The 13,154-nt window shown below is 41.4% G+C and overlaps 1 pseudogene; it reads right to left on the reverse strand.

The window, feature by feature from the left end:
• LOC113568596 overlaps positions 1 to 10,650 on the reverse strand; it is a 16,006-nt pseudogene extending 5,356 nt beyond the window's left edge.
• Between the last annotated feature and the right edge of the window lie 2,504 nt (positions 10,651 to 13,154).

The following is a 13,154-nucleotide window of genomic DNA, read 5'->3' on the forward strand; positions in this document are numbered from 1 at the left end:
CACGTACACACACACACACGCACACACACACACAAGCTCGCACACACACGTGCGCGCAGACACACACACACGCGCACACACACACTCACACACACTCAAACACGCACAAACACACACACGCACACAAACACACACACACACACAAGCACACACACACACGTGCGCATGCATACACAAACACACACGCACACACATGTGCACACACACACGCGCACGCACACACACACGCACACAAACACACACGTGCGTGCGCACACACACACGCCCACACACACATCCACACACACACTCAAACACGCACAAACACACACGCACACAAACACACACGCACACGAGTGCGCGCGTGTGCATGCACAAACACACGCACATGCACACACGCCTGCACACACACACACGCACACACTAACACACACACACGCAAACACACATACACACACCGAGCGCGCACGTGTTTGTGCACAAACACACGCACACGCACACACACACGCACACGCACACAAACACACGTGCGTGTGCACACACACACACACACACGCAAACACACACACACGCACACACATACACACACTAACACACACATGCACACAAACACTAACACACACACCCACACACGCACGCACACACACACACACTCGCGTGCGCGCACAGACACACACACATACACGTGTACACACACACACATGCATACACTCACACACACACGCACGCACGCGCATGTACACATACACACAAACACACGCAAACACACACACACACAGACACACACACACACACACACACAGTGAGTCAAATATAAACCCAGGCTGTGTCTGTAATGGTCCACTCACTCACTCACTCACATTCCCCCACACAGACGGGTCTACATACAACACTACGTAGGGTACGTTAGTGGGACAACAGACAGAATCCATCAACACTAGTCTGTGATGGAAATATAAAACTATCCGCAACATACAGTAGACCAGCAGTACCATCACAACATACAAGTAAGACACTTTATTGATGATTTATAGTTTCAGTTGTGTTATACTGTCAGCTCTATAGCCATATTCACCATTTTATCACCAAAAAATCTACCAGCGGAAATCCTGTAATGTTTATTTCTTCGGCACAAGATCAGTTTATTCTGTTTCTTGTTGCATTAACATTCTGTCACTGTTACCTTTGGGTTCTGCTGAAATACTGGCGACACTGAACCTGTCACCTGTCTGTTATATGCCCTTCATCATCATCAGTCGTTCACGCCGCAACGCCATGACTCCCGGCGCTGGCCTATCGGGCTACGGCCCCGAAACCGATGCCGAGCGGCGAGGCAGGAGGATCAAGCGACTCGACACGGGGACGGACACACCGACAGGCACCGGCACCGGCACCGGCATAAAGGGGTAAAAAGCGACTGGCACAAGCTGCGTGAACGTGACAGGTGCTTGTAATCCGCAGACGCAGCGTCGCCGACCCGAGGGAGGCTCCCCATGGAGGACCTCCTCCACCGCGATGACGGGAGCCTCCCCGCGGTCGAAGTCCGAGTCCCTCCGCAGACTAACATCGCTCTCGTACTTCGCAGAGCCCTCATGGTAGTCCGCGGAGAGGTAAAGGAACCCCGTGGACTCCTGACCCTGAGTGCTGGACCTCATGGTGTCTGTCCTGGTAGTCCGGAGTGGGTTCGTAGAGCTCTGCAGGGTCCAGTCCGGGAGTGCACTCAGGGCCCTCCGAGATCCTCCATATTATTTGTAATCCAGCCATGCAATCATTTTCGTTGCGCAACCTCACCAGGACTTTACATTTTACAATCTTTGGGGTCGCCCTACGAATTCACCTAAACAGAATTGTGCACTTACAAGACGCGTTGCTTTAAACCGCGCCGACGTCGCATCTTTACAAACAGCATGAGCTTACCGTGAAATATTTTTAAACCTGTTCAGAAAATACTTGAGACTGCGAAGCGGAGCACATGTCAATCATTTTCGACTGAAGACGAGCACACGACCGATTTCTTATCACAGTCATTTTTTTTGAGCCAATCAGCAGGCAAAGTTAGCTGCCCTTCATTTGGCTGCAGCCAATCGTACGCAGTCCCGGCTACACAGACTTGTTGTCCAGGTGACCTCTGTGACCTCTCCAGCCAGGAGGCGGGACTATGGTGATAGAGAATTATATTCATTTTTAAACATGATTAAGATTGCATGCAAAAATTCAAGACATTCAACAGAATGTCAACTTTAGTGTCTTCATATTATTTTTCTGCATTTTTAAAAACATATCCCATTATATATATATATATATATATATATATATATATATATATATATATATATATATATATATATATATATAGTTAAAAGAATAAGATTAATGATAATAATAATGTTCACCTAATTGAATGGAGAATTGTAATCCATTCTGTCCAAAAGGAAACAAGAGAGACATCGTGCACACGCATAACTCTTTGACAGGCTACTTACTTGAATCGTTGGTCAATACCCAAACTGCAGAAAGAAGAACACACACATCAGTGCCACATATAGAACAGTACCGACACGGTCGCGGTTTGCTTCGTGAACACTTACAATGAACGCGGTACACTGCTGCACGTCTGCAATACAGACAATACAGACAATACAGACAATACAGCAATACAGACAATACATACAATACAGACAATACAGGCAATACAGACAATACAGACAATACAGCAATACAGCAATACAGGCAATACAGACAATACAGACAATACAGCAATACAGACAATACAGACAATACAGACAATACAGGCAATACAGCAATACAGACAATACAGCAATACAGCAATACAGACAATACAGACAATACAGACAATACAGACAATACAGCAATACAGCAATACAGACAATACAGCAATACATACAATACAGCAATACAGACAATACAGCAATACAGCAATACAGCAATACATACAATACAGCAATACATACAATACAGACAATACAGCAATACAGACAATACAGCAATACATACAATACAGACAATACATACAATACAGACAATACAGACAATACAGACAATACGGTCGATCTCGAGTTGTAAAGCACCAATCCAGACGCGCATGTAAGCTAACTGGGTGCATTTAATCAGCCATTTTAATGTCATCTAGCCAGACAGTCAGACACTCCGTATTTTACACATAAATGAAAGGTCGGTCATGCCTGCTAACTTCGCCCATGAAATCTCACTTTTACGTTCTTGACGTACGTAGACGGGGAACAAAAGCCCCGTAGAGAACCAGAGCGTAAAACCTACAGAAAACGGATCGAAGGGCTGAATTTCAGACCACAGGAGAAAGCGGCCATGCTGATCTGCACTGTAATCCGGAGACGGTCAGAGTAATCTGCCAAAGCGGATGTGTTCAGATTCATACTCATACTGAATGAAATGCACTAGAGGTCATAAAGATGGTGAACTACCATGGCGTTGCTCAAGCATAACCCACTAATGTTAGTATTCAAAAAAGCTACTGAAAACACATCTGCTAATGTTGATTTCTAGCTGACACTGGTTTAGCGTCAGTATATCATACATGGATACTCCTACAGGGGCTCACAACCAGCATATAGAGAGGGTGTGGAGAACATACAAAGAAACTGTTTGGAGGTTTAGAAGCAACTGGACAGAGGAGCTGTTAAAGGATCACTGGACAGTATTAGAATGGTAGGAATGGTTAGCAAAAAAACACACCATAATGGCTCTCTAGGAAGATTTATTCATGATTTTGGAAAGAAGTCCTACTATGCATATTTATTAACAGGCACATTAGTCTGAAGACATTAAATCTTTTTTTAATGTGTGTATTTTACTGTTTAGTGAGACATAATCAAATAAAGCTGAAATACAATTTCAAATGTGTTATAAATATGTTAATGTATAGTCATTCTGAATTGTCATGTAATTCAGGGTTGTTCATTAGTGTCACATTAGTGAAATTCAAGGTGAAGTACATGCTCTTTTGAAATGTACAGCAAATAGTGATGATTAAACAGTAACTAACTTCTGTTCCTAGTACTATACAGAACAAAATACTGTTGCTCCTTTCTTGTCTTTTTGGTACATTTTGGTCAAATCCTTTAGCTGGTGTTATTACCTCTGTCATTTTATGGAGGCAGGGAAATAAAAAATGTGTTACAGCCAGTACTTCATACTTACAATAGTAATGTTTACCAACCTTTGTAAATGTCTATATATTGAGATGTTTTGCAACTTTAGATAAGGGGCTCCAACATGTTTTATAAATTGTTACCAAGTCATTTATACATTTCTTAACAGACTTAAGATGTTTAGCAGACTCTCTTATCCAGAGTGACTTTGTTGTGCATAACACAATAGCATATTTCATAAATGCACTTAAAACATTTTAATAAGTGCAAAACCAATGTTCAGGTAAATGCATCTTCAGTTGGCGTATGAACAATGAGGGACTCTAGTGTTCAGACAACCAGAGGAACTTCACCACCTGCAGGGCTACAAAAAGGAGTCTTGATGCTTGTCCTCCAAGCATCTTAAAGGATGGAGGTTAAACAGGTTGCACCTGAAGCTCAGTGAGTTCTAGGTACAGGTTGGGTTTCACCATTGTAAGGCTCGTGACATGACAGCAAATGGTTATGACTACAGCAAAGTTTTACACGAGCGGACAGAGTTACCAGGACGTTCTTATATCTCATAAAGTGTAGACAAGAAAACATGTAGACTGTGAATATTACAGCAGGACATGTTCAGTCCCAAGATGCCTCAAAGACATGTAGACTGTGAATATTACAGCAGGACATGTTCAGTCCCAAGATGCCTCAAAGACATGTAGACTGTGAATATTACAGCAGGACATGTTCAGTCCCAAGATGCCTCAAAGACATGTAGACTGTGAATATTACAGCGGGACATGTTCAGTCCCAAGATGCCTCAGAGACATGTAGACTGTGAATATTACAGCCGGACATGTTCAGTCCCAAGACGCCTCAAAGACATGTAGACTGTGAATATTACAGCAGGACATGTTCAGTCCCAGGACGCCTCAGAGACATGTAGACTGTGAATATTACAGCAGGACATGTTCAGTCCCAGTACGCCTCAAAGACATGTAGACTGTGAATATTACAGCAGGACATGTTCAGTCCCAAGATGCCTCAGAGACATGTAGACTGTGAATATTACAACAGGACATGTTCAGTCCCAGGACGCCTCAGAGACATGTAGACTGTGAATATTACAGCAGGACATGTCCTCAAACACAGTTCCCACAAAGAGGGTTTATTGTAAAACACGTTTAAAGAAGGCAAGAGGTGAGGAAACATCTCTGGTTATTCTAGGAAATACGACCTGCCACCTAAAGCCCCTGGAGCTCCGACTCAAAACCCTACACACAGTAACCTAACAACATTCTCAACATTTACTGGCTCAATTCATTATCTAATAAAGAATAGCGCTTAATAACCCAATTAAGCATAACATCTGACGTCCTGATCTGTTCATGATCAGATAATTATGAAGTGAGAGCTTAGATACATCTTATAAATGATTACTAGTATATTAATTCATGATGAATAACACTAATCGATTAGTTCATGATTAGTTCATTATGAATTACAAGCATATAAATGCTCTATAAACTATCATTATTATAACGTGTTAGCCTAAAATGCTTCATGCCCTCTCCATTCCCTCTTCTCTGACCTGTCTCCCAGATGGAGGGACGAACTAACACTCTTGCAATCATAAATTCTCCAACATCAATCACAAAAAGTTTAGATATGGTTAAACAGCAAGATAAAAAGGAATAATGGACAAAGAGAAATGGTGAGTATGAGAGACATGGAGGCACAGGAACAGTGACCTACCACACAATGTTAAAGGCCACGAAATGCGGTCAACAGTGTTTGAAGCACTGCATGTAACATGCTGCAACATACTATAAGAGACACAGCTACTTTTGAGGCAATGCCATGATCACTCTGTCTTTTCATGCTTCAGAGGGAACTCTCAACAGAAAAATTAATCCAACAATGTTGATATCTTTTACCTGTACCTCCATTCTCTTTGTATATATTTATCCATATGGTATACTTGTATCCATTGTGAGGTCTTGCTCATTGCTGTGAGCAGCAATTCTAAGGATCCTTTGTATGTTGTGTTTCCTTTGGTTGTGACTACATTTTCATTTTCATACTTATGGCTTACAGTTTTGGATCCTCCCTGTCTGTTTAGTTTGCTCGGTTTGAACGGCCTGTTGGATTACTTGACATCACTACAAGCTGGACTCTACCTATTGTTTTGATTACTGAACATGTACTGTTAGGGAGCGTGGGACTGGGTCCGCACCGCAACTCTGTGCTGTTCTTTGTTACAGCTGTGAGCTTCCTAATTATTTGAGAGGCAAAGAGGCTACAAACCTAACACTTACATCATTCCCATTATGAATACTTACATCTCGTGATGCTTTGTTATTAGTGTCATCACTTTTAACACTTGGCCCACTGAGTGCAGTTCTTGAGTGCTCTGGATTCGTCTTTGCGTGCGTTGATGCCTCATTTTCCTCCTTCGCAACATCACCGCTGAAAGGTTCATTCTCTTTGTGCTGCGATGACTCTGCAACTCTGACCACCTGCTGGTTGTCTGCCTCATCCCCACTGTACAGATTCTCTGCATCCCGTAAGGTTTCCACATACACTCTCTGTCTGTTTTCTTTTGGCCTGATGTGTCTCCTCTGGTGAACTTCAGGACTGCTGTGACCTTGGTTGCGCATCTGATTGATTCTATTGCCCTCCTGGCCTGGGTGCACTCTGGGCTGCAAAATGCGGTCAGCGTCACCTCGTGCCCAGAGGTTCCTGTCCTCCACTTCGTCTACCTCCCTCGGTGGAGGGCGAGAAGGGGGTTGCACAGCAGGTGGAGGGTCCCCTCGCCAACCTCGCAGTGGTCTAACAACAGCATGCTGGATAGCTACTTGGGCACTGCCATACATAAACACCTGAGGAGGTTAAGAGTTATTCACTTTGCAGTTGTACTGAAAAATTCATGAGCTAGGTTGCAATAGCTTGATCCAAAAAAAATATGTACAGGACAATTGATTGGGTGCTGAAATCACATTGAAATTTGTACATTCAAAGAAAGGGTGTGTGTTACTTCACAATTAAAAAATGTTTTGTTTAACAGTGCACTATTACCTAGTGTGACAGTTTGCAGTGGTCCAGGAATACATTAAAAAAGCATTTGTTATTTGGAAAGCTTACTGGAAAGAACTTACTGGAAAGTTATTGCTTACACAGTTAAATACAAAGCCAGCCAGCATTTCTGAGCACTTCTTACCAAGATACTGAGCACAATAGTGACAAGCACAGGTGTTTGGAGAGGGAGAGGCAGGTCTTTAAGCAAGGCTCTGAGAAATTCACTAATGCCTGTCCGATGTGCTTCAAAGGGTCTGTAATAAATGTGGTGATGGTGATAGTGATGGCCTACGAAGACAGAAAAATCAAACAGGTAGGTATTTCATTTAGTAATGTTTCGAATAACTCAAACAGGATAACTAAAAAGTATGAACCTTGGTTGGAGGCACTAGCAAGATGGGGTTCACCATGAGAACTTCGTAGTATTGTTTAAAAGGATCATCCTGAAGAGTCCATGTGGTTCAAAACCACTCTAAGAGGATACACAGACAATAATAAATCACACGCCACAGTAAACCTGTACCTTTTTTTTTTACTTTCAAAAATTGTTCCCAATTAGTCACCAATTCCCATTCGTCTAAGCCTGCACAATACAGGTGATAGCCCCACCTATTCTAGGAGAGTGAAGGCCAACACACCCCCACGTTTGAAGCATATGAAGTGACCCACTATATCTTTAATAGTGCTATTCACACAGCACTGCAGAGTAGCACAACAGGGGGCTGTCTACCAGGGCACCAGATCAGTTTGGTGATTTGCACATTGTATTACCAATAAGTAAAAAACGAATCATGTTATCCTTGCCAAGACAGAACACTCATGCATGGTGAGTTTCAAGGCAACAGAGACAAACACAGAGTTGTCTCCTGGTCTCACCCCTGAGATTATCTTTCCAGTCAATTTTCTTAAGTCCAGTACACTTCTCATACACATTCTCCACCTTTATAACATCAGCCTGTTGTTTAGCTAATTCAATCTGGAAAAAAGCAAACGCACACAAAGCCAACACAATTATTTAAAATCAATGGCTATAAAAACCCCATTAAACTTAAAAAAAAAACATCCGTTAACAAATCTGTATGACTTATAGTATATATTCACAATAACAGCCATTTTAGATGAGCTGGATACATATTTTAAAAGTGTACCAGGAAAGTAGTCATTCTGGTGAAGTGTGAATTAATATAAATAAAATTAAGTTGGACTCTACCTTGTAGAGATACAGCCAGTTCCACGCCAAGCTAATGACAAAACATACGGTAAACATTCTCTTAAACTGCACAAACCAGGAGACTGTGGACCACATCTCAGTGCAGATAATGAGCAGAACAATCAAGATAAAGAAGGAGACCTGTATAAGAAAAAGTGTGAAGTGTCAAAATATTTCATTACAGTGGAGTTAAGATTGTCACATCAACAGTTACCGTAAAGTTTTGTTCACAGGGCAAATGTGATCTTTTCATCAGGTCTTTTTTCACCTTAATGACAGTTTCCAGCTCCACACCAAAAGTATCCTCAAAGCGCCACTTCCAAGCCTCATAGTCATGGAGCTTAAAGTTGATCAGTATTTGACTAAGAGCTTCATCCAAAGCCCCTGTTCTCCAGGTTCCGTCATGATTCAGAAGATTCTCGATCTCTGTGACCCCTTGCTTTGACAGCTTTACTTCAGCATCGTGGTGCATGACAGCATTAATATCAGTGGGCTGCAAGTTCAAACACACAGTGCATGAGTGATACAGAAGTATGGAAAAAGGGAATGGTTTATAGCTCCTATGGCATTATTATACCAAGTCAAGTTTCTCAATTTTCTTCAGAAGCTTTTGGAGAAAGCGCTTGAACACTGGAGAACATGTTTGCTGTTGGGAGGAAAATGCTGCACTCCTTTTGTGCCCTTCAAGCTAGAAGAGATACAATAAAGGAAAATATGATCAGTGAACTAAAATGTTTTCGATTACATAAAACTGCTGAATTATACTAATTAGACTACTGCATGTCTTGCATTTGCACTGAGTGCGCTTTTTAAGGTTACATATTTGTATCCGAAAGTTGTCAGCACACTTGAGGAAAACAGCAATCAAATAATCATTAACAAAACTTGCAAAAATCAGAATTTCTCATTTCTCAGCAGACAGACACAGATCATTTCAGGTTTACAGATTCACAAATGATGCCTTCTTCCATATAAGTATATACTCATGTTTCAAAACTTTTTTACTGAAATTTATCACTGTTAGCATTCCTTAATTAGGTTAAATAAAATTCTACACAATTACAATGAGCTTAATTTAAACATTTCAGTGGTTCTCCCGGATACATATACACATCTGCATTGCAAAAAAGACTCACCTCTCTTTGTACCCTTTCCAACATGTTGGTACACTGTGAAATGTCCATGTACAGTTGCACTTGACTACCATCTGAAATGAAGTCTCTTCTTTTAGTGGGAACATAACTGTAGCTGAAGGCCTATAAAACAACAATGATAGCTTCAACAACATAAACTGGTCATCTGCTGTATGTTTCATAGGGATGTGCATCTCTCCCTTACAAGACTATCCGATACGGAGATTTTATATATCTATCTCCTCCTGACTACCAGTAGTTCAATTTTGTCCTCCAGAGTACATATTTAGACTTAAATATGTCCCACACCCCAGCTAACTCCTTTTCTTCTTTAAAGAGGACATTTAGAACTTTTAAATGATGCCAATATTATGGGTTATATTATATTATATTATACTCCTATCAAAGTAATATATTGTTATATTACATTAGAAAGTGGTTATAGTTATAGTTACATAATGGCATAGAAAAAGGTAGACAAATTCATTTCAGACTTGTCATTATGTTTACTTTCCAACAGACCCAGTTGGACAGGAAAGACTTGCTGTATGAAAAAACATTTTGACCTTATAAACCGATGCGTCTCACACACTCATGATCAGGTTCCTCACCTTGACAGTTAGAGGGAGAAATACGAAAAGTAGCCATTACAAATATTATAATATTATAAACACATAACTCTTCAGTATATGGCAAATGGCTGATCTGTGGCTAAATTGTGGTTGAAAAAAGTGCTTAATATTTAATACTTAATCACCTTACATGAGGTGAGCAGACCTTTGTCCAATTTCCCATCTTTTTAATAAAATCCAAAGGTCTTCGTAAAGACAAATCCGTGAGTCTTCCGCAGTATCTTAGATCGTATTCAAGTAGAATTACACCAAAGCGACTCGTAACTTTACAATCGAGCCATCGATCGGTTTGTGGTGCTTTTAGCAGCTGTACGATACGGACGGCGGTGCGGATCCAGTTCTCCGTGTATCGATGTGTGCGCATATTTAACGTTAAAGCCGCTTTCCGGTCCGTATCGGTGCATCATCATCATCACACCCCGAACGTTTCAGCGACATGCAGCAGCTTCAAAAGTGTCCACGGTGCCTTTTACCTCGTCGGGATCTTTCATGCTTTTTGCATCGTTAATAGCCACAAAAAAGCTGCAGACAGCGAGAAGAGTCCCGAAGGAGCCCAACAGCCGAACGTGGGATGTTCTCATAATTATCATCAAGTCCGCTTGTCCGCAAACTACTCGTTTTCATACGCCAACATATCACATATTTACTGTTACCGACTGAGTTTTTCTTTGAATTTCCTAATTTCATTGCTGACATAGCAACAACTGGCAATGCAACAGATGTGTCATTAATGCAGTGACTCTACCTCAACTTGGATCGATTAACCATGTACGGCTCACCGGAGACTGTGATACATATAACATCCCAAAGTGTACTTAATTCTGAGCAAAATCTAACTAGCCTCATTACTGCTGAACTATGAGGGGCCATTTAGGGAGAAATCAGGGAAACACTACTTGTACATACATATGAAACATTTTCACATAAATAGCCTACTACTTACATTTGTGTATAATAATTTAAACTTGCATATACACGCACTTGCCCACTCAATCCCTGGTGCGTAAACATAGAGTTGCACTATGCTTAAGTTGGTATGGGGGTGTCTGTGTGTATATAACAATTTTCAGTGCGCCCAGAAGTCATTTCATTGTAATTTGAAGGCAGATATTTAACATGTGTACAGTGTGTATAATAGACAGAGGAAGACTGCTGAACTATTAATATTAGGACAGTTATTGACATTTGTGTAATAAGTAGTGCTTCTCTTAATGACAAATGTAACTGTTTTCCCATATAGAATTGTGTGCTTTATATTGTTTGGAAGAACTTTTTCTTCTCATTTAGAAATATGTGGACTAAGTGCTCAGATTGTCTTATTATTTATTATGCTCAGTCTCAGCATTTTTGGCAGATTTCACCACGTTATTACGAACGTGGATACGTTATCTTGTCATTATAAACAGCGTGAGATGTGAAGCTAAGCAAAGCACGTGCAGAATTACTAACAAACAACAAGTCAGACGTGATTAAAAGAGTAATTTAAAGAAACTAGGACATACTAAACACAGCTGTGTGAGAGCTAATGCTCTGAAGCAAAAGCTCTAAAGGGGTAAACTGACTCTGCTCCTTATACCTAGACTTCACCCCCAGAGAGGGGTGCTCTGTAATGCTGTTTACCCATTCCTTGCTCCTTATGGCGATGAACATTCCTGCAGTACCAGAGCATTCAACAGGACAGACACAGTTTGCAAGATAAAATAAGCCTAATCCCTCTTTACCACACCTGCAGGTCACGAAGCAACATTTCAACAGTCGCTTTGTTCACACTATATACAGAGACAGAGTATGCAGACTAAACTATTCATATAGGATTACATAAAGAAAGGATTAACATGATTATATATGAATCATTACATATGAATCACACGATAATACATGATCGAATAATATTTTCCATCACACGTCCCCCCTTTGATTCTTATACAATCATTTGTAATTTCATTCATCATAGGGTCTAAGTGGGTCCGGAACCCAGTCAAGTTTTGTAAGCGAGATCGGGGTAATCTTTTCATCCGAATATGTCTTTCAGCTGGTAATCGTTCTGATCACCAGCATACGAACCATCTTCAACGGCTTGAATAAGATGATACCTGGTGTCCATATTCATGCGGATGGTACTCAGCATACATCTACACAGTAAGGGTGCACAACATACAATTAAGGCAAGCAGGTTCGACATTGCCTGTTTCCTGCATCATTTTAGCTAATCCCCCTTTAATGGTTCCATTTGCCCTTTCTACCGCCCCTGCGCTAGCAGGGTGATAGCTGCAGTGTTTTCTCATATCTACTCCTAGATATTTAGTCAGAGCTTTTAACCCTTCGTGTACAAAGGGTGTTCCGGTGTCACTGGACACTCGTTGAGGCAACCCCCACCGGGGAATAATTTCTCTCAGTAGCGCTTTTGCTACTGCATCACTATCTTGTTTTCCCGTTGGGAAGGCCTCCACCCACTTACTAAATATGCACACACACACAAGCATGTATCTCTTCCCTTCTGCTGGTGTTAGTTCTACAAAATCTATTTGCCCATGTTGAAATGGTTCACTAGGTGGCGGGTGTCCGGCGGGTGCATGTTTGGTATGATTGTCTGCATGCGGTGTATTTTGTGCACATACCAGGCATCGGGAACAAACATTTTGGGTGTGTGTGTTTATTCCCGGTGCATACCAATGTCTCGTTATACTCTCCACTATCCCCCCTTTGCTCATGTGACTCCTCCCATGAGCAATCTCAATCAGTCCTTTCATGTAAGATGTGGGGAGACATGGTTTGTTCATGTCTGGGTGTACCCATATCCCGCCTATTTGTTTACACCCCCCTTTTTTCCATTTCGCATAATCTTGTGGAGTGGCTTTGGTAGTTATTCTGGTTTCAATATCTGCTTGTGCCATTTGTGGATCGAGCGGCTGTAACGCTGTGAGTTGAGCTACTTTATCCGCCTTCGTGTGTGCGGCACACTTCATAATTAGTACACTGAACCACTTGCTGTCTG

Source organism: Electrophorus electricus, chromosome 21, assembly GCF_013358815.1.
Source record: "Electrophorus electricus isolate fEleEle1 chromosome 21, fEleEle1.pri, whole genome shotgun sequence".
NCBI lineage: Eukaryota > Metazoa > Chordata > Actinopteri > Gymnotiformes > Gymnotidae > Electrophorus > Electrophorus electricus.